Source organism: Polypterus senegalus, chromosome 9 (assembly GCF_016835505.1).
Source record: "Polypterus senegalus isolate Bchr_013 chromosome 9, ASM1683550v1, whole genome shotgun sequence".
Lineage (NCBI taxonomy): Eukaryota > Metazoa > Chordata > Cladistia > Polypteriformes > Polypteridae > Polypterus > Polypterus senegalus.
This window is the reverse complement of record NC_053162.1, coordinates 158,507,012-158,519,599: the sequence shown is the minus strand read 5'-3', so window position 1 is coordinate 158,519,599 and position 12,588 is coordinate 158,507,012. Positions and strand designations below refer to the sequence as shown.

General features: G+C 40.1%; 1 protein-coding gene across 8 annotated transcripts in view; it reads left to right on the top strand.

Moving 5' to 3' along the window:
- LOC120535915 (galactosylgalactosylxylosylprotein 3-beta-glucuronosyltransferase 1) overlaps window positions 1-12,588 on the top strand; it is a 417,892-nt gene that overhangs the window by 317,503 nt on the left and 87,801 nt on the right. For 7 of the 8 annotated variants that reach the window (XM_039764100.1, XM_039764096.1, XM_039764099.1 and 4 more), the window contains one exon: window positions 8,780-8,914. The exons of the other annotated variant lie outside the window; for it this stretch is intronic. The gene's annotated coding sequence lies outside the window, so the exon portion shown is untranslated. The remainder of the gene's footprint in view (window positions 1-8,779; window positions 8,915-12,588) is intronic. 8 annotated transcript variants of the gene reach the window in all.

The window sequence follows — 12,588 nt, the reverse complement described above, 5'->3', positions numbered from 1 at the left end:
AGCCCTAGAAAAGGTCCAGAGAAGAGTGACGAAGCTGATTCCAGGACTACAGGGGTTGAATTAAGAGGAAAGATTAAAAGAGCTGAGCCTTTACAGTTTAAGCAAAAGAAGATTAAGAGGTGGCATGATTGAAGTGTTTAAAATTATGAATGGGAATTAGTCCAGTGGATCGAGACTAATATTTTAAAATGAGTTCATCAAGAACACGGGGACACAGTTGGAAACTTGTTAAGGGTAAATTTCATACAAACATTAGGAAGTTTTTCTTTACACAAAGAACGATAGACACTTAGAATAAGCTACCAAGTAGCGTGATAGACAGTAAGATGTTAGGGACTTTCAAAACTCGACTTGATGTTTTTTTGGAAGAAATAAGTGGACAGGACTGGCAAGCTTTATCGGGCTGAATGACCTGTTCTCGTCTAGAGTGTTCTAATGTTCTAACCAGAGGCGCTATGCATTCCAGGAAAAGAACTTGCTGCCTACTGTACAATTTGGTGGAGGGTCCATCACGTTATGGAGCTGTGTGGCTAGCACAGGTTCTGGAAACCTTGTTAAAGTTTAGGGCCGCATGAATTCCTCGCATTGTCAGCAGATTCTTGACAAGAATGTTCAACAAAAATTGACAAGAATGTTCAAGAAAGTTGAAGTTACTCCGGGGTTAGATGTTTCAGCATGACAATGATCCAAAGCACCATTCATAATCTACCAAGGAATGTTCTAGAATGGTATCCCAGTCCCAAGACCTGAACATCATTGAAAATATATGGATTGATATGAAGCAGGCTGTCAATGCTAGGAAGCCTTCAAACTTGACTGAAGTGGAGGCATTTTGAATGGAAGAATGGTCCAAAATACCACCAGCCAGAATTCATGGACTTGTCAGTGGCTATAGGAGGCGTCTACAGGCTGTTATTTCAGCAAATGAAGGCTCTACTTAATATTGATGGGATTATTCCTTTAGGGCACCCACATTTATGCACCTGCCTATTGTTGTTTGAATGCACATTAAATTGGTTCTGATGGTCCTTCCATCCTTACATCCTTCCATCTTTAAACTCAATGAATCCAGCTGAGAGTCATAGGACTGGATCAAATACTGGAAAAAACCAAAGGATGTTAGTCCTTCACAAGGCAGATTCATAATCATTCTCACCTGACCGATTTCAAGAGATATCAGTCAGTCTAACCTTCACATCTTTGTGATAGGGTAGGTAGAGTTGAAAAACCAGAAGGAAAGTTCACAAAATCTAGAGCAGAAGTGCAAGTTCCACATAGGCAATGACTGGGTTGGTATCTGACCCCAATCTTCTGGAATTGTGAGGCAGCAGTGATAACCACTATATCCATGTGCTTTTGACAGTTAATTCTTCATAGCAGATCCAAAGCAGATAAGCAAGTTCCTTAGTAAGAAAGAGTAGGCACGTTCACCAGGATCTCAAGGTCAGTTCCTAAGCCGCACTGCCAAATTAGTGAGATTCCTGTAGCTGTCCTTCATGAGCATTCGTATACAGTAGAGTAAATAATTTTCTATTTTAAGCAAAAAAGCTATTGTTATGACAAGAAGGCTTCAGTTTTTTAAGCCTAGAAAAGCCATTTCGAAGAGCAGGGATTAGAAATAAAATAAACAAAAGAAGATCCTTTGTCTTAGTTGTATAAATCTTAAGATATTTAATTGACCTTGTTGGCAAAAATGTGGTTATTTTTATGCTCAGAAGAAAATCAGTTTTTCTTTTTTCATGAATGTGTGTGTGTGTAAGACAGAACTACAGTATGCTTAGCACCTTCATCCCCCAGTTTGGCATGGATGCGCCTTCCACAGTAGCATATGTATTTAAATGTACATAGAAATCTGTCTTTAATGGGTAAGGAGACCAGCTGCCACATTTGTTTGTTATGAGAGTTTATCTGGCCGTCCATTTTCTGGACCCACTTGCTTTGACACAGGAAGCTCAAGGCCAGCCTGGTAACAAAATGAGTAGAATGTGGAACAGGTGAGAGATAAGAGCAGATCCTGAACTTTATGGTAATCCACACTCACTGACATCAGTCCAGTAGATTATTTATTTATCTAATGATATCATACATAAATGATCTTTATAAGAATATAAATAGCAAACATGTTAAACTATAAGGCTAAAAAATGGACACTCAGGCTACAAAAAGGACATAGCAGCGCTAGAAAAGGTCCAGAGAAGAGCAACTAGGCTGATTCCAGGGCTACAGGGGTTGAATTATGAGGAAAGATTAAAAGAGCTGAGCCTTTACAGTTTAAGCAAAAGAAGATTAAGAGGTGACATGATTGAAGTGTTTAAAATTATGAAGGGAATTAGTCCAGTGGATTGAGACTGAGTTCATTAGGAACACGGGGACACAGTTGGAAACTTGCTAAGGCTAAATTTCGCACAAACATTAGGAAGTTTTTCTTTACACAAAGAACGATAGACACTTGGAATAAGCTACCAAGTAGTGTGGTAGACAGTAGGACTTTACAGTCTTTCAAGACTTGATTTGATGGTTTTTGGTAGAAATAAGTGAACAGGACTGGCGAGTTTTGTTGGGCTGAATGGCCTGTTCTCATCCAGATTGCTCTAATGTTCTAATGTTCTAACTTGCAGGCACCAAACTAGGTCAAATCAAGGATTATCTAGAATCAGTCGAGTCATTACAAAAGGTGGCACCTTAATTCAGATTTACAACCAAGGCTTGTAGTGGACTGTTAACTGTCTACATCCAAACAGCGTACCAAAGTGACCATATAGGGTAGCTAACAGGAAGTTAGGTTATTTAGTCCGAAGTGTCAGTGCAAGACAAGGGAGGCTATGCTTAAGCCACGTAACACACTAGTAAGGCCTCATCTGGAGTACTGTGTACAGTTTTGGTCTCCATATTGCAAACAGACATAGCAGCATGGGAGAAAGAGAATAGAGCAACTTATCCTGAGTGCAGGACTATGAGATACAAGTTTTGAGGGAAGTCTGCAGAAACTGAACTTGTTTAACAATTGAAGATTAAGAAGTGCTGAAAACTATGAAGGAAATAAGCTGTTATTTTAAAATGAGCTCTAATAACATGGAGACGCAAATGGAAACTGCTTAAGGGTAAACTTCACACATATTTTAGAAGGTTCCTCTTCATGCAAAGAATCCTTTGCTGGTGGCCCAGGGTAGACTGTGTACATGACAACCCCTACAACCAGCACTGAATATACATTTTTAAATTTTTTTTTTATATACAGAATGTGATGAATCTATCCTTCCATTTTACAAGCCGACTTATTCATTCCTTGGTCTTGGAGAGCAGGAGTCTGATAAGAAAACTAAACCCCGGAGAAGATACTAACCTGTCATAGAGCACATTAATAAGTACCGTCATACTCACTCTTTCTGGTCCCTTTTTATGGTTTTCACCTATTTTTTGGATCCAGTCATCCATTTTCTGAGCAAACTGTTCTGTTACAGGGTCACAGACCCTATTGTGACTACAGTTGCAACAAAATGGCACAAGCCATGGAAAGTCCATCACAGTTCAAATGTTTACAAACACATAGCCACCTACACACCATCCAGTTATATTTATGCATATTATTGTTTAATAACATAAAAGATAACCTGTCAGCCAATAGCCTCCTTAACCCAATATAAGGTCTGCAGCATCAGACAAAGGAAGGAACCAGCCTTGGATGAGGCACCAGTCTAAAGCAGATGCCATTCATGCACACAACAGCCATATGACATGCACTTCAGAAGAGGTCATCCACCTGAAGCTAAGCATGTTCAGGCCTAGCCAATACTTGGATGGAAGACCAACCGAAAAAAGCTTGAGTTTCTGCAGGAAGAGGTGTTGGCAAGACCAGCAGGGGGTGCTTACCCTGTGGTCTGAATGTGGACCCCAATGCCCCAGTGCAGTAACAGGGACACTGTGTTGCAAAAATGCTGCCGTCCTTTATATGACACATACAATTGAAGTCCTGACTCTCTGTGATCATAAATGATTCCTGGTAATCATTTGTAAAGACCAGGGCATATTCCAATGTCCTGGCTAAATTGCCCACAACAGCCTTGTTATTCTGGCCCATGTGATGGATGGCTGCAAGCCATGCCTGACTGGGATGCCCTCAACCTAGGATAACCGGGGGATATGGCATATACAGGACATTTTGTCCCCATTACCAACAGCTGGTAGCCCTCTTGGGTTGTGGTGGAGCCATGGATTCCCAAAGAGTGCTATGGGAATAGGAGTTCTTTGACTCAACCCTGATGGGTTCCATGGGTTCCACCAGGGGGTGCTGCAGGGACTAACGAGCCCTATTTCACAGGGCCCCCACTTACCCAGAAGTATCAAGCCTCTGGGACACCTGAAATACATCCAGGGATCACTTAAAAGGACCTGCCTGCTACTGCTCTGGGATCCAGAGTAAGAAGGAAGGATGACAAAGCTTTACAGGAGGAATGGAGGAAACAGAGAAAGACAAAAGCACTGAAGAGAGAGAAGAAGCCCAAGAGTTGCTGTGTGCTGCTTGGTGTACAGATTGCTTTGTCTGTACTGTGTTGGTGCTGTGGGAGAAGTGTTTCACATAAATAAAACGCTGTTTCTTACTGCACTTTTGTCCAAAGCCTGTGTCGGGTGTTTGGGGAGCCTGTCTCGACCTGGCTAACTGTCTCTCACCCTTTCACATCCTAACAGCTAATGTTTGGTGAGAGTAGTGGCACAAAATGTCTGCCATTGTATCATCCAGGTGGATGCTGCACATTAGTTGTGGTTGAAGTGGATCTCCATGCACTAAAGTGCTTTGAGTAGTGAGAAAAGCACTATGTAAATGTAAAGAATTATGATTATTATTATCTTTACAACCCATATTTAGAGTTACAAAACAGCCTAAGGTGAAGGTCTCTGGGATGTGAGAGGAAAACCACAGCAACTAGAGAAAAATTCACAGGGAGAACATACCTCACCAGACAGACAGCAATCATGTGCAGGATTTGAACCCATAATGCAAGTTTCAGAGGCAGTCATATTAATCACTGCACTGCTCCTTTGTTTGTTTATTTCATTTAAAACATCTCTGTTGGCCAACATCGTTTCCTTAAGTGTTCCTCCAGCCTTCCAGGAGTGTTAGCTGATTTTTTTAATGTTGAAGAAATTAGTAAAATGACAAATAAGAGCACAACAGATCTGCCATTAGGCATGGCATGATGGAAGGAGCGCGATTTCCTTCATACTGAGTGCCACCCCATTCAGTTATTGCCATCTTTTACACAAGTGAGGTCCAGTGAGCTGCCCCACTAGGTGAACTCTGTTATTAAGATAAACATTTAAATGTTTTTTTGTTTGTTTTTTTCCTTCTTTCTATTAATTTATGATTCAGTATATGCAAAAGAAAATACTGTATATACTTCTCTCCATTCTAGTACCCCAGGTTCCATATCAGCTTCCTTACCGCTGCATGTTGTATGCTAAAGGTGGGCTTCATCATTATAAATGTCTAAAGAAAGTCACTTCGTTTTTCAGACAGCCAAAGTAATTATCTCCAATACTTCATTATCATAGATCTAATTATGCCTATTAAATGCGAAGAATCCCAGGAAGTTATGCCTGGAGAGATAATTAAAATCCAACTCCTTTAATCTCAAATGAACCTGTTTCCAGGTTTATCCTGTTAATCAGGCCTTAATTTCAGTGGATCACAGGAACTCAAACGTTGGAGACTCAATTTAGTTCCCATGTGTGTTTTTGACTTTTAAAGACTTTTAAGGGGAAAAAACATTTTAAATGTACATTGAGATATGTGTGTGTATTTGTCAGCAAGCATATCTCTACACACACATGCGTCCCACCTCCCATTCATCCATTCTCTAAACTCACTTAATCCAAGTTTAGGGTGCAGCATGGAACACGATATAGGTACCAACCCTGGACAAGGCACACACATAAATGTGTACAGTATATACTGTGTATGCACTCGGTGACCACTTTATGTGCCCACCAGTCTATTACTGGGTAGGTCCGCCCTTCTACCTCCCAAGCAGCTTGTCATTTGCACATGCATCCACACAGGGTCAGCTTAGAATTGCCAGTTAATGTGACATCTTAGAGAGTGCGAGAGGACCCATTCACAGGTAAATTAATGGAAAGAATTATTAAGGATAAGTGAGCAACGCATTGCAAGAACAGGAGTTTTACTGAACAATCAGCATGGCTTCAGATAAGGGGTTACCAACATGCTGGGATTCTTATAGGAAGCAACACAATGATAGGATCCAAGTGGAGCACATGATATTCTTTATCTTGACTTTCAGAATTTATTTGATGAGGAGCCACATGAGATGTGGGCGTCAAACTAAAAGAAGTGGGAGTTAGGGTGTTGTATGTAGATGAGTGCAAAATTGGCTCAGACACCTGAAGCAGAGAGTTACGGTGTGAGGAACCTCATCAGAATTGACTGATGTTAAGAGTGGTGTTCCACAGTGCTAGACATGCTGCTATTTACAGTATATAATTTATATAAATGAATGGGATAGGAATATAAATAACAAGCTGGTTAACTTTGCAGATGATACCAAGATAGGTGGATTGGCAGATAATCTCAAACCTACTGAATCATTACAGAGGGACTTGTAGAGCATACAAGGCTTGGGCAGATTTGTGGCTGATGAAATGTAGTGTAAGTAAATGTAAAGTTATACATACAGAAAGAAAAAATGTTAGGTTTGAATACACAATAGGAGGTACTGAAAATTGAAAGTTCACCTTATAAGAAGGATTTCGGAGTCATAGTGGACTCAATGCTATCAAATGCCAGACGGTGTTCAGAAGCCATTAAGAAGACTAGCAGAGTGTTAGGTTATAAGAGTGCAAGTCAAAGAAGGGTTACTCATATAACGTATTATGAGAAAATAATTCAATAAATCACAACCTACAGTATATAAATAGGCCAACTTGGTTGTAATGAGGTTTGTTCAACTATACCTGTATTATAGCTCCAGGGATGTGACTCCAGAATTTTAGGTTATATAGCGCCTTGATGTGCAGAGGACAAGTCCAAGGAGGTTGTGCTCAAGCTTTGTAACACACTAGTGAGGCCTCACCTGGAGTACTGTGTGCAGTTTTGGTCTCCAGGCTACAAAAAGGACATAGCAGCACTAGAAAAGGTCCAGAGAAGAGCAACTAGGATGATTTCAGGGCTACAGGGGAGGACTTATGAAGAAAGATTAAAAGAGCTGAGCCTATACAATTTAAGCAAAAAGTTCAAGAGGGGACAAGACTGAAGTGTAACAGTGGGTTACAGTGGATTGAGAGTGTTAGTTTAAAATGAGCTCCTCAAGAACATGGGGACACAGGTGGAAACTTGTTAAGGGAAAATTTCGTTAAGATGTTTTCCTTCACAAAGACACATGGAATAACTTACCAAGTAGTGAGGTAGACAGGATGTCTTTAGAGACATTCAAAACTAGATTTGATGTTTAGTAGAATTATGTGGATAGAACTGACCAGCTTTGTTGGGCTGAATGGCCTGTTCTTGTCTAAATTGTCCAAATGTTCTTTAAAAAAAAAAAAGGACAACCAGAGCAGCCAGAAGAAAAATGCATACAGACATGAGGAGAACATTCAGACTCCACACAGACAACAAGCGAGCAAATGATTTGAACCCAGAAAACTGGATTCATGGAGGCAGTACAAACCACCTCAGCACCCTATTTTCAGAAGGCAGTGTTATACAAATCCAGGTTTCAAACCATATTACAGTCGATTCCTGTTAATCGGACCACATTGGGACATGATCATTATGGTCCTAATAACCGGCTGGTCCAATTACACGAACATGTCCTATACATGTGCAACCAAGACGGGACGTGCTATAAGTAATATATTAAAATGTCATTATGACTTTTATTGTGCTGCACACGCGTATGGCAAACATTCAAACAAGAACTACGTACATGTGCATGTATGGTTGCTTACAACTTTGTTTATTGAAAAAGAAATCTACAAATTCTTCGAAACGATCGACACGACACTCAGCATGCGAAGCACAATAAAAAAGGTTACATTACCAAATTCCAGTCAACGTTTGAAGAACTTGTCTAGTGTGATCTGACGCATTCTGTTGGACGCACTGCACTTGAACAAAATCACTACAAACATCTAACGCATCAATGGGACTGCCTTCATTTCCCTCCTGCATGAAATAGCGGCGCAAAGTTTCAATGCATTTCCTGAGATCCTGTGTTGTCACTTGCACTAACTCATTAGGGTCATCATCATCACTTTCCTGGTCTTCTGCTTTACGCTTACATGCGCTTTACGGGGGTCCAAATAAGCGAACATTATTAGGCTTATGTAATATGATCTGTTTCAGTTCTTTAGGATTCTGTCCGAATAAGTGGCTGGTCCGATTAACCGGAATCGACTGTATATTCCTCGCATTTCCTTGTTTTATAAACTCATCTCAATGCTCAAGTATCTACACAAATTCCAGCAGCTGAGATACCATGCTGGCCACGATCATAATATGGATGACTCCTCCTATCATTTTGTGACTACAGATGTATACATGGACCCTCAAAGGCTGACTTTGTCCAGTAGATGCCTGCTCCCTTTCAGCAGAGCTCAATTAACAACATGTAGTCCTTTCTTGCACTGCATTCCTACTATAGAATCTCTAACGCACCTTCATTTGGTTGATGTCAGGCAGCCTCGGTCTACCCCTAACACTGCATAACTTCATCAGTTGCATTGCATTGTTGATCTGACCAGTTTTCTTCTGTTTCTTGTATAGGTATCCAGGGGGGTGATAACTTTCCCAATTTAATGGATGATGGCATGTGGACTTCCCTAGCGATAACTACTCACATCCTTCATATCCCCTCTGTCACTCGCTCCAGGAGTTGCCATGAAGGATTTCTAACCATAGGTAAGAGATATCCAGAGTGAGCATGGGCTGCAGTAAAGTGCAGTGTCAGGCTCTGACTACTACACAGTTTTAATGTTTTGCCCAGAGAGGAAATTAGAAATCGAGGTTTCAGAAACTGTTGTGGCATGTCTTGGGAGAAAAGAGCACATCTTTTTCTTCTTAGAATTGAATGTTTGCTTATTATTTATTAAAATTGCACATTGTATTGGATTTTTAGGTAATTTCATTCTCAATCTATCCATCCATTATTAAACCCACTTGATGTAGGTTGTGGGGGCTGGAGCTTAACTACAAAATTTGATTGAATATGTACTGTATTAGACATACAGTATATAAACAACGACTTGTGTGTGTGTGTGTGTATGGAGCAGTCTGCTATGCTCACACTCAACCACAGCCGCTAGATGGCACATGCATGCCCTTTAAAATTTTTTCGCCACTTGCCACAAAAGATCTGTGTGCAGCAAATGCTGCCGTGCAACAACGACGTTGTGCTAATGACACAGATGAAGAGACACAACGTCGAAAGGATGCAAGCGCCGTGGCTCAACAACATGCAAGTGAAGCGCCTCAGCAACGGAGGGCAAGGCTTGAGGTTTTCACCAAAACATTGTTTATCTGGAGATATTTTCTCGAGACAAAGATTAACACGATTCGTATGCCATAGATAGAGCTAAGACATGGTATCGCCAGTGTCTTCTTACAAAGGCCAGTGGGGCAGCAATCATAGGTGGGTCCATGTCCTCTGCCCTGGGTAAATCTTAAGACTTAGCTGATGCCTCTCCAAGTTCACAGATATGGTAAAACGTCTAGGGAGTCTTCGGGTTGTTTTTTGTCCCAAAGATCACATGCAGCTAGTGTATATATAATTAATAAATATATGAGAATAGTGAAGGGCCGTATAGCTTTCATCACATATGTAACCTTTAGCTTTTTTCCTCTACATGTAATAATTCAAGTCCTTTACCACTAATGATGCACTGTCATTGTTCACCACCCAGCGTTAGTTCAAATGTACAAAACAATTACAGAGAACATTCATCCATCTATTTTTTGACCATGCCATAACCATAGGGGTTGCAATGTCTTTCCCAGCAGCAATGAAAGTAAGTTTTAAACGAACCTTAGATAGTGAATAAGTCCATCACAGGGCAGCCTTGCACACACACTCACTGATCCTGGGATGACAACTTCATTTCAGGAACCACCATCTTAGAAAACAATTGAAATATAGTAGAAATAAAATAGTGCTCAGTGCAAACTATTAATTTTAACAAGTTGTAATAAGATAAACAGAGACAGTCAGAGTGTTGGGACACCTGTAGGCAAACCCTGTGTAACAGAAATTGATGTAAATTAAAATAAAGCGTGTGAAAATGCACAGTACAGAGTGTGAAAATGCACAGTACAGAGTCTTCTACTGACTGCACAAGATGGCGGGTCTTCCAGTTACATGGCAGCTGGGCAGGAAGAGGTGGGTCCAAAAGAACAGACACCAGAAGTGACGTTGTTGGAGGACTGCTGTCAATCTTCCAGTCTGCACAGCTCCACCTCCTGGATTGGTGAAGAATTGCCATCACCTGAGCCCTTAAACTGTCTAGCATGTAACACAACTCAAACTGTGTCAACTTACAAAATATTACACAGTCTGCTTTTATCTCAATCATTGTCAAGGAAGATGAAGGACATCCGAAGGCACCTGACTTTTTGTTTAATTATTCTCCATGCACAATAAACTGTATTTTGCTGCAGGCACAATTGCTGCACTCTTCCATGTACTCAGACATGGCCTTGATCAAAACTCCCATGTGTAGTTCATCTCCTTAGCAGTCACTTAACACCCTTTCAGTCTTTTTATATTGTTATTCTTCAGGCTTTTTACAGCCAGAGCTTTATGTCTGCTTTTAATTCTCTCTGTCTTTCTCTCTTGTCTTTCTCTGTCTCTGAATGGTCTTGTATGTTTAATCTGTTCTTCTGTTGTACAACTACTCCCTTTGTCTTGGTGCCTCATGTCTCATCCTTTGCCCAACATTCTTGCTTGCTCAGTTCATGTTTGATGTCTGAAGGAATACTGGCATTGGCTCTACTGAATATCCACATCTTCCAAAAGCTAGGACATTCAGACCAATATTCCTCTAAAAATCCCTTATACAACTCCTGTGTTGTTCCTCTGAGGTTCTTCGGTGGATCACAACCTCACCAATTAGAAAAAAAAGATGTCAGCACTTTTGAAAGTATGTATTTTTATTATAAAGTTCTGGCCGCAGATTTGAAACTGAAACAGTGGAAATTAAACAGAGCTAATAGGGGCTGCTTATCGAGATAAATGTGAGTGGACGCTAACAGGGGTAACAATGTGATAATACCACATGCAACTACTGCTGTGTATTACATTACACTGTATTTTTAAATATCATTCTTCACTGAGAACATAATGTGAACGAGTCTCAGTTAAAATATAATGATACATCATACTAATTACTAAAAACAGAACTAATACTCTTACAGATTTGTTAAAATACATGGAGAAACAAGACAGAAACTGATTTAACATAAATAGATACCAACAACATCTGTCCATTAATTAACTGATGAACTATGGCCAGTTGACAACAGAGGAGATTAAAAGTGTAAAAAAGAAAGTCAAAGACAAAGTCAGACACAGTCACACACCTGGAGACCTTGACCAACTAACTGGATACTCCGTCCTGGGCATTCAGGGGTGGAGCCTGTGCTGGTCGTCCAATCCAATGACAGAAGCTTTCCTTCTGATGTTTCCAATGCTCCTTTATCCAAGATGATTTTTCAATATGTAGGAAAGCAACCTGGAAGGAGGGCAGTGGCACCAGAGGAGAAACAGAATAGAGGAGGGACAGTAACAGTTTGAAATAAATATTGTATTACTCATATTTATAGACAAATGATTAAAAAACACACCAATAATCAGCAGCTCTTGTCAAGTATTACCTATTAGTATGTTGTGTGCACATGTGTGATAAAGTTATATCCATGTCTATTTTTTTCCGTGCCTTCTTTAGTATGCATGCTAAAGAAATTCATTGGAGCGGACTTACTGTTACAGGAGACAGCAATAGATCATTTGTGTTGAAGCACAGACTGGTGCCATTAAGTCAATGAGCAGAGTGTAATTAAAGCTTTGGCAGGTATCTTGTCAGGATGATTCTCACACAATCTCACTACACTTTTTACATTTAAGCTACATTTACATAAGAAAAATATATTAAAAATCTTTCACTGACAAAATTTCTAAATTTCTGTTGAAAATGTAAGGCAGTCTCTTAAAATCTCTCTTAACCAACCTGGGGAATTTCAGGGTACTCTTAGCGCAGAAAAAAAAATTTAACCATCCATCTATTTTCAGTTTATTAAAACACTTCCTAAATTTCACCCATCTTGAATTCAATAGCTCGAGATTTTCTTTGAAACATTGGATGCAGAGACACTTCATTCCAGGGTTCAACATGCTGGGTAATCAATGGGCATAGCTAGACCTTGCTGATGTTTTCAGGCTCGTGAACAATATGCTCAAGTAACACTCCATCATGTTTACTATCTCATGCACCATTACTCTCCAGTTCTTTCATTACAATCCTCTTTACAGTGGCAATATTGTCTTCTGTCATCAACGTCAAAGGTCTGACAGTCTTTATGGC